The sequence below is a fragment of the Pecten maximus genome, chromosome 2 (assembly GCF_902652985.1).
Source record: "Pecten maximus chromosome 2, xPecMax1.1, whole genome shotgun sequence".
In the NCBI taxonomy this organism is placed as follows: Eukaryota; Metazoa; Mollusca; class Bivalvia; order Pectinida; family Pectinidae; genus Pecten; species Pecten maximus.
Window position 1 is genome coordinate 36797000 of NC_047016.1, and position 14360 is coordinate 36811359.

The following is a 14360-nucleotide window of genomic DNA, read 5'->3' on the forward strand; positions in this document are numbered from 1 at the left end:
TTTGGATGTTTTTGGGGAAAATGCAAACTGTTTATTGAAGTATGGAGTTTGAAACTTACAATACCATCATATCGGGAAGGACGAGACATATAGCTGCGCGTAATTCTTGTTTCACCAGTGTAATTATCCGAAATACTTACATGTAACTACAGCACATTAAGTGAATGTCTTTCTGACATTTTTACATCGGGATACTGTCATTAAACACAATATAAAAGAAAATGGCTGTAGGTGAAGTAAGACAAGATTTCATTTAGGTAGTTCATTTTAAATTAACTTACTACATAATTGCTAAATTTGGCGGACTAATATTTCGCGGATGTCCTATTCGGACTTTGATCGCGGGTATTACTTTTTGTGGGATCAGGCCTTGTAAACATTCCATAGTTAACACTTCTGTACATTTAAGCATTGAACTGTTACCAAATGGTAGTTAGTATACAGTCGATATGAATACAATTTGGGTGACAGATAAATAGAATCATGAAATATTTATCTGCCACCCAAATTGTATTCATATCGACTGTATACTACCATTTGGTAACAGTTCAATGCTTATATTTACATTCATAATTTTTTTTTATTTACTGTAGCATAAGACGCGTTCAAATTTGCCGCTCCCCCTATCACTGACTTCATCAGGTTCAAATACCGGAACAGCCGAAACTTCCAGACGGAATGATATAGTCCCCCATGTCGTTATTAATAGCAAACACATATAATGGTTTTACACAAATTTGGCTTTATTTTCTATTTCATATGCGTTTGTAGATATCGTCAAATTATCCACATTTGCATAATTTCTGATTGTTTAAAATCCAAGCCGTTTTTCGGCGCAATGCTTTACGGTTAACATTTAGAAGTGATGCGTCTTTGAACGGGTATTGTACAAGACAGACTCGATTCCTCGGAAATACTTCAGTTTCTATCGACTGGATTTACCTTATTTTCAGAAGAATATCAGTTCTTAATTCTAAATGAAGTCGTCTTGACAGCAGGTGAAAACGATTCCAAAGATATTTCGTTCGAAACAGATTCAAGTCTAACCAGTCGCATCTTAGCAGACGATTTTCAACTTCGCAGGGGCTCGATTTTGTAAGTACAGTAGGCATTTAACATCAGTGAATAACCACAAAACTAAGATCCAATATACATACACAACCGGAAACCATGTCGATGCTCCTGATTTTTCACAAGATTGTTAATTTAAAAAAAAAATTTTTTAATAAATACTGGACTTTTAATGTTGTCGTGTCTTACATTTCTGAAAATTCGGAAACGAGTCCCTGTGAGTGTGACGACATTGACAATTTGATAATTCTTAGATCAAGAATGGCGCTTATAGTTATTTTGTGTTGACTACATTTTGTTTTAATTATAAAATATTACTCTCATAACTTGTGAAGTTTTATTTTTTGTGTTCATCAGTGGATAATAAATGCTGGCATTTGAAATCTCTCCTGGCCGAAAGTAACTGGCGGCCATTGTTTTGACCAGCAACACCTGGGGTTGTATCCTACTCTGACCGAATCACTGTAAATTGTAGTATACAGTCTCATGAATACAATTTGGTTTACTAACGACATATAGGCAAATACAACACGGAATGTAAATATTTGTTTATATTCGTCGGGTATTCATTTTTGTGGGATCAGTCAGGCCTTGTAAACATTCCATAGTTAACACTTCTGTACATTTGTTGATATTCGCGGGTATTTATTTTCACATCGCGATGTTTAATAATCGCGAATATAGCGAAAGCATTACATATTTTCAGCACAACATTTCATAATTTAGTGAGGGAAGACGCTACTGGTAATCACACGGCCGCATTCCTTCCTATCTTTTCTAAGGAAGTTCTGAAGTTTCCTATCTCCTCTTCATTAAGAACAACTTCCTGTGGGATGGTCTGTCATTTATCAAGCTAGCAATCCCCATGTCACACAAATCACATCTGGAGTTTCATGGGAACTAATTGTTTTACGTTGTTGACATTATTCTCTTACGTAATTACCATACGTCACTGGGTTGATTAAACAAACACCCAATACAAAGGCCTCATTACAATATTCAATGTGATTACCATGTCACAGAATCATGTGGATATTTCCTTGCATTGCAAGACATTCCTTGTGAATGGGAAGAAAACTAACAAAAAGTGTCAAAACCTCTTTTCATCCGTCTCTCCCATCTAGATAGAAATACCAAATTATTTCATTTTGCAAACCAAATCATCATATCAATTTCTCGTCAAACTCTTAACTGATATGCAATTGAAAGATTATTTAACCAAAGAGTGACACAACTGTTTAGTGCCAACTTTTTCCATACCTTTATAACAGGGCCAATTGTGGGGGCAATCGATATCAACTTACATCAGTGATTCCATTTAAAGAAAGTAGACAGGACATGTGTTTAGATATGATCTGAGTCTTCAGAGCTGAATGTATAAATAGTTATACTAGTCACATGGAACGCGATATAACACATAAATTGGTTTAGCAAACAGTGCGTGTAATTACGCGCAATTACCGGAAGTTAAAAGTTGTCACATTTCATGCAAATGGCGTAATTTACGCATGCTTTGCAGTCATTGATGTCCTCGTTTCCGGTTTTATCACCGCCGTTGGCTTCCGGGTTCTCTCGTTACGTCAATATGCAGGATATATATGTGGTAATGAATGATGTCATTTCACTAATCGACAATTCCACTTCAGTACAAATATGTCTACAATTGTAAAGCATTATGACAGATTGACAAGGTCTTTCCCGACCCTATCAATGCCGTATAAATATTTCCCCGCACCTATCTTTGTAATGTGTATTTAAGTTAATGTTCACATTTTGTATTCCTTTGTTCTGTTTTGACATTTTTTTTAGAAATAAATATCAGATTGTCCTGTCATCTTTAGATTAAGCCCCACTGAATATGACACGAAACAAGCGAATCGAAGGAAATTACTTTATCAACTTTGATAGGATGTCATTTTGCATTTCAAGCTAGTCGTTTAATTTTCCATATGAATGAATTAACATATAAAGAAAATATCACTGCCAATTTTTATTAAACCAATTGAAAAAAAAATTCGATTCCGATTATATTTTTGACGATTTTCTTTTGCAATTGTTTAAACTACTGTGAAAGAAAAGACCTAAAATATATTTGTTTTATTATAGCAAACACTCTTTTAACGCATATTTTAATCAAATATTACTGGCACAATGCTAAATCTCACAAACACTCGAAAGGAGTGAAGTAATTTAGGAGTCAGTCGATTGTAAGAAATAATCTGAATGTTTGGAGGCGAATGTTTCATTACAATGTGTAATTAGGCTGAAACAGTTCCGGCTTCACGTCTCCTCTTAATGTTCAATGGACTTCCGCCGTTAACCGTTTGCAAACTACTTCCGGTAAACACTTAAGCAGACGGAAGCTCCGTATACAATGTAACCGTCACATACACATGTGGTAAAGTTCAAGTCTGCTGAAAAATAGTTTTAAAAAAACTGAAAAAAAATGGAAAAAATGAAATAAAATGAAATGTTTTAACATGAATAAATGTGAATGTGAAATTCAAAATAAGATATCCATATTTAACCTTTAAATATATTTTGTGTTTTTACCGCATAGTTATCTGATTAGTTCGGTTAATATGTCCATTATATTCTCGAGTCCTCCTATACTGTAAATATCTGATTATTTCGGTTTGTATGTCCATAGGGGCCGCGGTGGCCGAGTGGTTAAGGTGTCCCGACACTTTATCACTAGCCCTCCACCTCTGGGTTGCGAGTTCGAAACCTACGTGGGGCAGTTGCCAGGTACTGACCGTAGGCCGGTGGTTTTTCTCCGGGTACTCCGGCTTTCCTCCACCTCCAAAACCTGGCACGTCCTTAAATGACCCTGGCTGTTAATAGGACGTTAAACAAAAACAAACATGTATGTCCATTATATTCTCGAGTCCTCCTATACTGTAAATATCTGATTATTTCGGGTAATATGATATCCTGCTAGTGTACATGATCTATCTTTATTTATTGACAAACATTACTTGTCGTGGATTAATTAAAGCTGTTGCATAACGTGACATGGTTTTATATCTATAACTTGATAACGTCTTGTAACGACATTGACAACGGAAACATATTTATGATAGGATAAACGACGTCGAACGATTCATTTCGTTTAAAAAAAAATCATTGACGAATTATCTTCATCTAAAGTTAATATAACAATTAGTTTATCGATATGTCTAGTGGATCTGTTGTCGTTAACCTAGTTCTTATTTAGGTAATGCGACTTAACCCGGATTTGACCTATATTTGTATGGCGGGTGTCGTCGTGGCCTAGATTTGTATGGCGGGTGACGTAGTGACCTAGATTTGTATGGCGGGTGTCGTCGTGACCTAGATTTGTATGGCGTGTGTCGCCGTGATCTAGATTTGTATGGCGGGTGTCCCCGTGATCTACATTTGTATGGCGGGTGTCGCCGTGACCTACATTTGTATGTCGGGTATCGTCGTCGTGACCTAAATTTGTACGTCGGTATCGTCGTCGTGACCTAGATTTATATGGCGGGTGTCGTCGTGACCTAGATTTGTATGTCGGGTTTCGTCGTCGTGACCTAAATGTGTATGTCGGGTATCGTCGTCGTGACCTAGATTTGTATGGCGGATGTCGTCGATGAAGCAGAAGACGCTTTCTCTTCCGGAACACCTGGTATTATTACGTTCTTTATTTTTCAAGGATCCCCTTGCGCAAATCATCTATCTCGTATTTTGCCCTCGTTGTTGTCGGTTTTGTGTTAGGCAATTACAGTATCGTTTTACTGTCGGTATTTTCTGTTGATTTTAATCTCTAAACTTAAGAAACATTTAAAGTTTCAGTTGTATAAAACCTGTCGTCAGCGGATTGCCGAATCAATGTTGGCTACGCCTCCTTGAGGTTTCGGTTACGGCTGTAGTTAATGCCTTCTAATGGCAGTGTCCGGTTTGTGTAATGTCCAGTCAGTTTTAACCAAAATGACTATAATGCTTATTGGACACGAAAGACGTGATCTCTCACACATATGGAAGACTAGCTGGTAAAATAGAAGCAGGAGTTGTACTCGGATACTGACCAAGGTCAAGGCAAATGACAATATACCTGACTGCTGTTCTAATGAATTGCAAAGTAGTTCATTTAAACCTTAAATTGCTTTCCGATTCGGGTTAAAATCGACATGAACGTCCAAGATATGAGAGTTAAATGACATAAAACGCGTGTTAGGAGTAGCGTTTATTTTTTACAAACATATATTCGTGTGCATCTATGTGCATCTTATGGTGTGCAGGTTCGACCTTCTTCATTCTAACACTGTCTGGTAGCTATATGATATCCATGGCCTATGTCTTCATTGATAAACACCAAAAATAAAAATTCTTGTAATGCAGACAGCTATACCCAGACAATCGATATGCATCTAGTTCATTTAACTGATTAGGTGTACTGGCGGACTTCATCCTTTTTACTGTATATCAGATGATGCGGAGGGTTGCCACTGGAAGCCAGCATAAACTTCTTATAAAGTCTTGCGAATATAAGAAAAACACTGCGGCGCCATTATATTGGCGGAAATTTTGATGTAGAAACATATTCTAAGCCGCTGTTGCGTACATCCGGTTTAAATGAGACAAAAGAAAAAAGGGGACTCTCATCACTTAATTAAAGCGATACTGAATTCATGCGTGATTTTTGTGACTGACGCCGATTTTCCGGATTAGCTAGGGTGATTGATTTTCTTTTAGATGTAACATGATTAGGTTGCACGCGGTTAACGGACTCTATGGAGGATAATTAGGGACTGACCCTAACCGGAAATGACGTGTGGAAGGTTTTAGCAGAACAAGTCCGACATGGTGTTTCCGGCCTATTGAATTGACCAGGGGATTGGGTATGTATTCTTTTGAAGTGAAACGAATGGGGCAGACGGCGACAGCAATAAGAAGTATCAATGTCACTCCCACAGACGGCAGTCGGACATAGGTATGGCGTTTTTATAGAATGGTAATATTGAGATGGATTAGGCCCACGTACAGGTGTTTTTTCTTTTGTTCTGAAACAAAAACATACATGTTTTTAGACATGTTTAGTCCTCCCTGTTGAGAAACTTCGACGCAAATGGAATTGGTATTAACCGCCCTTTTTACAGCCCTGATTGAACTTCATTATCTATCAATTTCATTCATCTATAAATTACTTAAGAAAATCGATAGAGAGTAGTAAACAGATAAGTCTAGAGGATTATCACAGCCTATCGTTAGAAAGGGGTTCCCCACTAAATCAAAATGGTGAAAGAGGCGAGTACAAACGTTCGTTTTATAAACATTACTTGCTCATTTCAAAATGAACAATTTGTCAATGCAATACTTTCACGGTAATGATATGGTAGTGGTAAATACAGGCCAAGAAGATATTTCCTAATGATATCCTGAGAATGAAAATGAATGAAGAAAAAGTAAGTTCGAACCATTTTGACCAGAAGAAACGAAATCAACAGTTATATTAGCATTTAAGAGAGCTACATCTCACTGTCTTCAATCGAAAAAAAAAATCTTCAAATCTTACGGATGACGTCATTGATATTTTCCACGTCAGTGAAATCCGTTATTTCTATCATTACTTAATTAACCTTATTAGTGTACCCGTCTGTTCCTGGTACTGATCCTAGATAGACACTGGGGCCGTGACTTGAACGACTGGTCGCACGCGATGTTGTTATATCTTTATCGTGACTTTTTAATGATTCTGCACACAGAAAAAAAATAATTGACCAATCAGATCGCAGTAAACAATTCAATCCTTGTCATCTCTTTTTAAACAGTTATAATGGATTCTTTCAATGGGAATATTCAGGTAGGCTTTATTATACTGCGAAAAGCTAATCATAGGTTATGTGATCACATTACCTCCCTGATACAATTACATTTTTATGTGTTAATGATAGGAAACGTTTAATTTGTAAAAGGGCAACTGCGGACCAATCAGGCCAGGTCATACATACAACTATATGATATCCTTGCGTTTAGAGAACTATGGTGCATGTGCAACTATGTCTACATGTATATCAAACTTTTAAAAAGGCAAAGTTGAGGGAACCATTTACCTATAGATGTACATAATGATACTTTGTTTGTTTTTTGTTTAACGTCCTATTAACAGCCAGGGTCATTTAAGGACGTGCCAGGTTTTGGAAGTGGAGGAAAGCCGGAGTACCCGGAGAAAAAAACCACCGGCCTACGGTCAGTGCCTGGCAACTGCCCCAAGTAGGTTTCGAACTCGCAACCCAGTGTTGGAGGGCTAGTGATAAAGTGTCGGTACACCTTAACCACTCGGCCACCGTGGCCCCTAATACATAATGATACATAAAACTACTATCTGGAAAATATATGTACATTGAAAAAACCAAAAAAAACACCCAAACCAACATTACTGTATCAAATACAAGTGAAAGGAAAATGAAAACTAAATAATACATAATGTATAAGTATTTGTAATTTTAATTAGTAGAAATACAGAACAAAAAAAACAACAACTTAGTTTTATCTCTAATTTAACTACTAGCATGATCAATGGTAAGACAATGACCGAGAATACAGATATTGGTGTATCAGTTAAAAAAAAGAGAGAATAAGATGTATGGATGATTGAGATTTGGAGGTTTGGACAACACTGCACTACCGCATACTCTAAGATAACAAATCATGACACTGTGTTGGAGCTGAGGACTAGTACTGTTTACGTGAACTTGTGACCAGCGATTTATCTAATTTAAATTTCTCTTTAACCGCTCCTTCTCCATCAAATCCTTCTCAACACGACGCTTAAATGCTAGGGTGTACTTATGTACAATAAAATACACTTAAAGTACATGGCTGCTCAGAAAACACTCTCAGAACTATTAACTGGCGTTATGTCTGATGTTTTCACGTGATAATTGCATGTCGTAATCTTAGAAATTCGCTCGTGTAATGCATATGTGGTAAAGGCAGAAAGAGTTTTATATAAGTAACTAAATGACATGAATTGCGTTAAGGAGTATTTAATGCCTAGTTGATTTAATGTCGCTATAGTCATTTTATTTATATCTAGCTCGAAAATTAATAACCAGGCAATATTTTGTATACACATGTATCGAAGTCCGCGAAATGTTATACTCGCAAAAATTCAAAATTCAACTTTGCCAATTCTACGTGTACATAAGTATACTTACTTTAGCATGCATGCCTTGCATTAGAATAAAAATAAAAATAAAAGAGAAGAAAAAAAGGAAAAGAAAAGAAAAATTACTGACGTTCAGTATGAATGTAAATTGAAAGTTCAAAGAGTCGTGCTACTATGAAACGGAGTCCTGGGATTTGTAACAGTAACATTACCTATTGTGACCTAATCAAATTACAACAATGTAGTACCTACGTGTGTACCTGTCCCAGGTGACTCATTATCCATTATCACGAATTCCGCGACAGATGTCAAATGCTGATAGGAAAGAATTAACTCTACAGGGTTTCGGGAGATGTATAATGATGAAGACAATAGGAAAGCTGTATGGTCAACATCACTCTATCATCGGAAAATACCAGGTATTCTATTACCTTGTGCAATATGAAGTCATATGTGTTCAATCCTTGTTGATAACGCTTAGTGGTTCCGCTGTCACTGTCACTGCCCTACTTCTCATTTTGAGGACCTGACTTACTATGGATTTGACCTAGGTGGTGTCCTCGCTGGAAAAGACGCTTACTTTTCAAAACACATGGTCCTGTTACCTTTGTACTTTTTCAATTATCCTCAAGCAAATTTATATATTTTGTTTGTATTTCCCCCTTTTTAAATTTGAATTATTATTGTGGTTTTGTTTGCATGTCGTTATTCTCTGTTGTTTTGACTACAAGTGAATACTAATATACGAACCAAACCGTAATACCAACAAATACTCACAGAAAAGAAGACAAATTGTGAACGAAACACTTATAAATGATATGTATAAAACATATATAATAAAGATCCATAGCGATGTTTGTCTGGCTTTTCATTTTGTCACCTCTGACACCGTCGGCGGATTTTAGTCGACATGGTTTGTCGTGACCTGCATATTACGTTTTTATTCATTTGAATAGTTACATGGTTCAGAGTCATACACATCTACTTGACTTTCCTTTGAAATCTAAAATTGAAAATAATGAAACTTGTTGGAATCTGGGGCTATTGATCGCCACATCTCGATTCTAACATTTCTTTCAACCTGTTTTCTTCACTTAGGTCCTTAGCATCACTGACGAGTTCTAGAGTGACGAAACTGCTGTATAATAAATTTAATTTAAATTGGGCTCTACTGTATCTAACTTTCAATTTGTATTCGAATGTGTTAAACTTTTGTATGTGTTTGGTACAATCATTTGTTTCATCCTGCGACTACATGTATATCTCAAACCTGCATGACGCTAGATATATTGCCATTGATACACAAACTATCGAAACTCCAATATACGCAGTTTTCTCTAAAGGAATTGTGGAGAGAAAAAAAAAATCAATTTATATAGATACAGTAAACATTAATTTATCTTGGGTATATTCAAGACGATACTGTGCGTTAGTATTGGTATGAAGCATTCCTCCAAACCGAAAGAAGAAAATCCTTTAAATGTTTCCGTGAGGTCGGGTTTGTACAGCTGACTAACGAGTATTGTATCGTAGTATTGTACAGTGTATATGCTGTAAGTCACAAGCTTCTGTTAAAGAGACGAGGCATGTATGCTGAACTTGCATGCTGAGTCTAACACAATTTCTCTCACATAGCAGACTCCCTTTAGAACAAAATTCATTTTCGCGTCCGATTTCAATATCATTTACACATAAAATACCATTCATCTCTGTCCATCAACCCTGTTTCTTATTTTGGGCTGTCCGAGAATTGTTTACGGTTCCATTCTTCTTTTGATTTCTTCAACAGTTAGTTATGTTTTTTTTTGTTTACGCTGGGTATGCAGATTAGTCACGTGTTTTATTTTCGGGACGGCCTTCGGAGCTTCATGTAGATATCGGTTTAATTTAATTTCTATCGATGTTCACTCCAAGTACATGTATATCTTAATAGATACTTATCAACTTAAATATGTTGACTTTATATAATCATCAACTGGATTTTTTTCTCGGAAATTATACGTATGTTGGGGCATTAATCTGAGAACAGCGAACATTTTTTACAGTTCAATATTTATTTTCAATAGCAAAAACATTTGATGAAAGCACGTAGAAGACATTATACCTTTTGTAAAAACCGGTGGGATAATAATTTGTCCATCCTTTTTATACAATATTGATCCGTTAGATTCTGTAGGTGATTACATATAATAAAGACAATAGATATATGTTACTGACGTCATCTAATTAACCACAGCGCAGGCGGCAATGCCCACAGCGTGTAAATGTTTACACATCACCCTTCCACTAGCACTAATGGCGGTGATATTTAACAAAGTGAATTACAAGCGGGGTCATACGATTCAGAACCCCGGTTGTCAGCCGTATAACCTGTAACATTAACACTACGGTTCTTCTGACATGAAGGTTTATATCGATTTTAACTCAAATATGATACAGTGCCCATTTGAGAAAAAAAAGAAGAAAAAAGATCTCCATTTCATAATAATGTCTATTTGTCTATTTGATGACGTCATATATTTTACTTAAAACTGTTAACATATTTAGTTTTTGAAATTGTGATCTCCCGACATGAAATAAAGCATAGAACTACAATGTATCACAAATTGATTTTGATTGGACGTGTTCGATATGACGTCATTAGTTTGTGCAGGCGTAGTACACGTTTTTATCAGGTTCCCTCCACAAAGAAAGAGAGAAGTCCTTTTTTTTTATTAGATACATGTCCTTATGTGCTTATTTGATGGGTCTATTAAGTAGGAGATGATGTACATGTATTTATTTTATGTTCAATAGGGATTTATGGCTAAATTCAATAATTTCATTGACTAATAATTCTGTTTATTTTTGTGTAAAGGAAAAGTTAGTTCACTTTTATTTTTACTAATTTGGTTAAATTTTGAGACGTAATATAATTCTGATCTAGGCTGTCTCAAAAAGGCTGCATAAATTGATGTCGACCAGAATACTTTCCCATGACCTTCAACAACCTTCATCTCCCAAAACATTGTGTTCCTAATTTCTCCGTCAGTAGTCGACATATATCAAGGAGATTGTGATAAGGGATTATTCCTTGAATATCGAACTAACTGGGGTATGTCCACACCGTTGGTAAGGGAAGCAGGTATGTTACTATCTAGAAAGGGAAGATTAAGAATTTAAATTCCTTCCATGCAGCGTAGTTGTAAACTACCCCTGCTTGTTACGATGTAAGTAAAGATCGAAGTAAGCAACTGATGTTCAAGTATACAATATCTACACAGGGTATATCCATTAGAATTTGTTTTTGTTAGTTAAAGATGACTCATAGTCAATATAACTGCTGGTGAAATTTAAGGAATTTGTAAGGTCTCTGTTACCCGTTCTGAAAAGCTCTTCAATATAATCATCCTCGTATGAAAACAACAAACATATCGGTCTCAGGAGGCCTAAAAAAGTACTTCCCATCTGTACCAGCAGTTTCTATTTATCTTTAATTGAGTTCAACTAAAACTGTTCCAGGGACATTGGAAAAAAGGCTATCAAGGGCATTTTAAAAAGCCACGCATATGAAGCAAAACCATGAAGTCATCTCATTGTATACGTTAATGTACCTTAGAGGAAGTCATAGGTGAATCTCCGCGACGTATGTGTCATCAACAACAGCCACATTGTATTCACGTTGTTGATATGTACACAGTTCGGCAGCAATTTGTCTATCTCCGAGAAGTACTTTTCCCCTTGGGCTATCAGTTCGGCAGATAATGCGCTTTAAACCAATGTATGAATATTTGAGTACTCCGTAACACAAGGATAAATACAACTGTTTGGGGTCATACCAAAGTTTCCCAGAGAAAGCAATATTATGCTAGCTAATATTACACCTGCCAATTGGATGTATTTGTCTGTTGTATATAGCAAATGAAAGCATATAAACGAGCGAAGAGAAGATATCAGACAGTCGTAAAGGAAGAAAGGCGACAGAGAGATGAAGTTGGCCGTACAATTACATATGAAACGAGACAATCAATTCATATGACTGTTCACAGTCATCAGCTGAATTTGGTAACCGATGCATCCCCAAGCATAACCCTGCATACCAGATATTTGTCTGGGGCATCCAATTCTTTTCATCGCTAATGCAACATCTCTGGAATAAAGGTAGGATTGGTACAATTTTGTTCCTAGTCAGGGAGACTTTCTTCATCAATATTTGTTGTAATTTTGTACAATATGAGCTTAAAACTTATGAAGCATCCAAAGTTCCTTTAGATATCAAATTTCGATGCATGTCTATTAATTTGGAATGGTGGCTCGATGGCATAGTAAGGCAGCCCGAGTTCATTTCTTGAAATTTTACATTTTCCACTTCAATTATATGTAGATCTATATTGCTTTGTCAAAGCATAGTCGAAATGTCTTACGTGGATAAGTGTACACATACTTATAATATCGAAAAGACATTCATTACAATTTCAATTTCCTGCAATATCACATTTCACTGCACTTACGCTTCACTGGCTATTAATTCAATGGGGATAAACAGTTTAGTCACCCAAACGCCAACACTGATTCATAATTGATCATGATATACGAAAACTTATCGGAATATATTCTCCTTTCAACCCGAAAACAATGTTTAAATAAAAATCGCCATACATATTATCAGTTATTTCAAATATTGTCAATGTATGCTATATAACATCGCTCCTTTTCTACTTCATAAAATATATACTAATCGACAAAATTTAAGATTTGCTATGACGTGGCGTAGTGGATAGCGCAATGGATTTTCAAAATAGTCGGCAGGGGTTCGATTCATGATCGAATATGAAAAGGTATTAATTGCCTAACTGCAGTATGTAGGTTTCCTCTGTGCACTCCAATTTACGGTTTCCTGCTCACTTTCCTTCTGAGCCGATAACAATGATAACTGTACTAGAGTACACAGGACAAAATACAGGCATATCTATGACCTAGGATTGCTTGTATCGATGCAAATGAGGTGTTTATGGCCATGCATATGGAAATATATTTTATCCTGGATCGCTTACGAAATATCCAATAAATCATAATTCTTCAGGCCGGAGATAGAAAAGTACTTTTTCCAAAAAAGAAGTATATGTCTGTATTTTTGTGCTAGAACGATTTAGCAGTGAAAGTGATATTTCAGTGATAATGTCAGAGACAGACGAAAATACATAAACACTAGAGAAAAGGAGTTAATGACGTGTTATGTGAACGGAGATAACATACATCAGTACACTCTTTTTATATCGGCCACAGCGGATAATTATTCAATTAGTTATGCATGCTACTCCAATACATATATCATTTTACTTCTAATTCAACCGTGGAACATAAACTTGTCACCCGCTTCAGAGATTTCCAGTTTTATAATGTTTAATCACAGTACTTTTCTGTACCATCATGAATTCCCATGAAAGACTGGTTCTATTGATTTGCACTCAAAAAGGTTTCTAGGGAGCAGTGTATTGACCCACACTCAGCTCTCCATGAAGCTGGGACGAGGTCGCTATTACTACAGCGGAGCTTAAAGTCACTGATATAGAAGCCGAAATCTTATCCCTGACATTATCTCGATATGGCAATATGAACTCTGTGCGCTAAATAGGTCAAGGTCTTCGTACTGTGTTCATAAGGTACTGACAGTCTGAACTTTCGATACAAATGGAGAAATGGAAATGGGGAATAAAAAGCTGTTTCGTCCTTATGGGACTCGTCAATGGTGCCAAGGACATAACTTGCTGATACCTACAGTAGGATGCATCGAAATAAACTGAAATATGGTCGATACAAAAATTTAAAAAAAAACCCCAAAAAAAAAAAAAAAGACGGGGAATTTTTCCATTTCTGGACAGTAACATCCCTTCTCCTACCGACGGCTATTACCTGTTCGCCCCATTTAGTTTGATATCCAGGGCCGAAGTTCTCATCGCCACGGCTATCGTGACATATGTCAATGTTTCCATGCTGATTGATATTTCATTCATGTATTGCTTTAATCGACTAATGTGCTTCATAATAAGTTAGAAAACACAATAAAATGGTTTCTTCTTCATATGCATGTCGCTGATCAAAATGTTTTCATAACACAAACTTGATCTTTCATGAACAATTAGGATAATTAACGCAAATAAATAGTATAAGCAAGTAATAT